Raw genomic sequence first — 4,138 nt, forward strand, 5'->3', positions numbered from 1 at the left:
AGGCCCCAGCGAGGATCGAACTCGCGACCCCTGGTTTACAAGACCAGTGCTCTAACCACTGAGCTATGGAGCCACGCATGGGTTTTTGTGCTGCCGATAGCTCCTGTCCCTGTGCGGGGCAGCCTCCCTGGCGGTGCCGTGGGGTCCCTGACCTCAGCTGGGGCTGGGCCCGGGGCAGCCCCTTGGAGCCCTCTGTGGGCGCCGTACCTGCAGCACCCCAGGCCTGAGCTGGGCCTCTGGACGTCCTCCGGGAAAAAGCTGCCCTTGGCGGGGGAGGGAATCTAGCTTCCGGGCCACCTCCGCAGCGTTACCCGAAGATGACGGGGAGCCCTTCCCGTGTTGATGAAAGGGCGATCGCATCTGCCGCGGATTGAGCGTGGACGTGCCTTGGAGAGGGGAGTTTCGGTGGCACAGGGGAGAATTGCTCCGAGGAGTGACTCCCGCTTCTCCCGGGCATCCCCCACACTGAGAGGGAGGGAGCAGCCGCTGCCTGAGTCAAGGTTTTGGGAGGTAAGACTGCACACCTGGTTTTGTGCGGAGTGGGGAGACAGTCACTTTAAGCAGATGATAGCTCCGTGTTGTAATTCTCCTCTGTCTTGTAATTCCTTTTGTGAAATCACTGTTGCACAAAAAGTGGTTTAACTCTTGAAAATATAAACCACATGTCTCGTTTGACTGGGGTATGAACCTGACAGCAAGACAGGAAGTGTGAAGCCTTAATTTTTTTTGATTTTTACTATCGAAGTTTGAAGCCATTTGAGGATTTATCTCTTTTTCTTTGCATAAAAGAACCAGTCTGTCACATACTCCATGTGACGGCTTAGGTGAAGGTGAGAAGGTGAGCTGTGCAGAGGAAGTGGAGAGACTGTGGAATTATAAATCCAGCAGCTCTGCTGTACACCAGTCACGTTCTACAAAAGCAGACATGATTTGCTGGGTGCAAGCATCAAGCTGTGTGTAACCAAAAGTACAGCTCCTTGAAATGAGAATAGACAGAAAAAGCTTTATTACGCAGCTAAAGACCTTTCATCCATCCCACACTCCACAAATCATGAACTAGGTCAATTTCCTCTTTTTTTTTTTTTTTTTTTTTTTTTTTTTTTTTTTTTTTTTTTTTTCCCTTGAGTTTTATTTCACCTTCTCTTTAGAAATGGATATGTCCTCTGTGGACAAACTATATCAGTTCTGGTGAACTCTGTGTTGTTGTTTATGTAAGGCACTAAAATTACTTTGAAATATCTGCTTTTGACCTCTAATGTGGCAGCTGATTAATGAAGTTTCACATTTCTTTGGATGCTTTTTTCCCCCCTTTCCTTTGAAGATAGTGCCTCCTCAGAGGGAATACAGCTCTTCCAAAGAGGGCTAAAATGTCTGTAGTGAGTGTTCTGCTAATGCCTCAGGGAACTGGAGTATAAACATAGATTGTTTTATAACCTTCAAGTAGGCAAAAGCAGAACTGTCTTACACTTCTCATGCTATAACACAAGCCTACCTTCATCAGCCTAACACAGCTGAGCAGCAGGGTAAGATGTATTCTGAGAGGAGAACAGTGTTGAAATAAGTTTTCTGTGATAACATGGCTACCTGCCACTACTGAGCTTTTAAACTTGGGTGCAGATCTGTAACTGTTGTGATTGCCCTTCTTCCAGATGCCTTTTTCTGCCTGCTGAGAGCTCCCTACAAGGTAGGCTGCACTTGAAGGGCTGTGTCAGAGAGTGTTTCTTAGTCAGCCTGGGTGGGATTCAGGAGGTGTGGTGGTGGTACTATGCTATCAGTAATCTCCTTGGCTTCTCTTTGTAATGAAAATGAGGAAATTAGACACTTCTGGGATGTAATTCATCTCACCTGAAGGTAAACCTCTACAAAAGTCACCTAAGTCCTGGTCTAGAGCTGCCTGTTCCTCATTGGCTGTGAAGAGAGTCAATGCAGCCTTCACAGGAACTTCCCCAGCCTCCTCATTATAAATGGTATTTTAGTGGAAATACCACAGCAGGTTATTTCTTCCAATTTGTAAAATCTTTTTTTAGCTCATGTTTTGTATCCAATGTTTCAAAGTGGATAATTTCTGTGGAACATAAAGAGCAATTATTTTTCTAAGGATTGATTGGGTCAAAACTGCAGAACTACATCTAAAGAAGACTCTATGATTCTTTCTGCAGCTAGACCCACACCTATGTGAGAATTAAGCATTTAAGCAATAAAATGCGTCTAGTCTGTTGTTCATGACTGTTGAAAGCCACTAGGTGGAACCTAAGGACTGCATCAAAAGATTAGGGAAATAATTTTAACAGACTTCAAATGCTGAAAAGCGTGAATTTTTACCCTGCAAGTTTTTAAGAAAGATCTGTAGGATGACTAATCTTTAAAGGTGTGCCAGACATCTAAAGATGGACATTTATATATGCTCTATAAAGTTTCTTCTCTAGGCCCAGACCGAGCACCAAGCTAGAAAATAGAGTGGTTAGTGTAAGAATAGATCTTGCTCAGTGTGGAGCAAGGCTGTTCTTAAAAACGGATTTATTTATTCCTGATTAGCTCCCTGACTGTCCCTAACAGCCCCACTGGACAAGTCAGTGTTTCACCTTGTGTATAGCTGGTGTCAGCCCACAGGTGTCACCTGTGCTGCTGTGAGTTTTTGCCCGTCTCGTTAAGCACGGTGAGCTAATCCCAAGCATATTCCATGATCTTACTGCCATATCTTACATTCAGGGGAAACTAAAGGAATGACTCTTCAGACAGCTGGTCCAAAGAAATTCATGCAAATCCTTGGAAATTTTCTTGCACTGCTGTATTTCCTTTTCCTAACTCCTTTGCCTGGATTTCCACACAGCTCCCTGCTGTGTTCAGTTTCACTGGTGTTTCACAGGGTTTGGTTCTTTGCTGCACAAAGCAGCTTTGGGCTGCAATAGTATAAAATAAATAGCAGCCAGTGTTTCCTCTGCAGACCTGGTGTGCCTCCCAACAGGTTGTCAAGGCTTGCCCACCTTTGTCCTCCACACATCTGACTCTGTGTCCTGAGGGAAGGTTGGTGCACCTGGGATTACGTAAGCAGAGGTACAGATCAGCAAAACTGGCATGCTTGCCTTTCCTTGTTAACCTCTGGGAGAAAGGAATTGCAGCACAGCTTCAGTCTTCATGTAAAATGGGACATTCTGTGGGTTTTAATTGTTCGACAGGTTCAGCATTGTTGGTTTTCTTTCTTAAAGAAACTGTAGTAATCTAAAGGTGTCTGAGTTTAATGCAATTCATTTTAGTTGGCAAATGCTGGTGGATTACTTTGTCTTGTGCAAATACAAGGGGTTTTTTTAATAAAATATTATCAAAATCAGGGAAACAGTTCCTGCTGATTTTGGGTGGCTTTTGGAGTCAGTCCATGGGGTATTTTAGGCATGTAATAATCTCAACATTTGGTTGAAGCCTGCCTTGTTTTCTGAATGTGAACCTTTCCAAGTCCTGTTTGACTGAGACGTGCCTCAGGAAGTGTCATGTGGTTTTGCAGTTTTGACCCAATCAAGCCTTAGAAAAATCATTGCTTTTCACATTATACAGGAATGATCCACTTGTATTTGAAACATTGGATGCAAATAATGAATTAGAATGAGATTTTAAAAACAGAAGCAATAACTTGCTGTGGTATTTCCACTAACAATTACGATGTATGACAGAGGCCGGGGAAGTTGCTGTGGAGGCTCTATCCAAGTTTTAGATTGTGCATTGCTTGCACCTCTACTTCAAAGTAGCATGAGAGATCCTGGTGTGCACCCTTCCTTTTCCCTGAAACTCTGCTTTCCATGGGAAAGAAGTTGAAACATGCAACAGATATGGTGCCCTTTCAAAAGTAGTTTGGCAGGCTCAATACTCTTTTTTTGGACAAACATCCATTACCACATAAGAAAAAAAATCTTCCCTTTTAACTGCATTTTTGTGTGGCTTTGAAGAGAGAAAGGGATTGATGTTTCTGTGGAAATTCTGTGGAAGTTTGTTTTGTTCCTCAAAAAGGTGACAGAGCACACAAGGGAAATGTAAAGACAGTCAGAATCCCCTCATCTCTATTTGCTCGTAGCCCTGGTCATGTAATGGGTGTCCATTCATGGCATTCATGTTGTTGTGTCTGTTGCTGGTATTTGAGCATCAGTAG

General features: G+C 43.7%; 1 non-coding gene across 1 annotated transcript; it reads right to left on the bottom strand.

Annotated features, from left to right (window-relative positions):
• Positions 1 to 73, bottom strand: TRNAT-UGU (transfer RNA threonine (anticodon UGU)). Its single transcript has one exon. It is a non-coding gene; the product is annotated as a tRNA-Thr (tRNA).
• Positions 74 to 4,138: the final 4,065 nt, after the last annotated feature.

This window comes from Passer domesticus, chromosome 3 (genome assembly GCF_036417665.1).
Source record: "Passer domesticus isolate bPasDom1 chromosome 3, bPasDom1.hap1, whole genome shotgun sequence".
NCBI lineage: Eukaryota > Metazoa > Chordata > Aves > Passeriformes > Passeridae > Passer > Passer domesticus.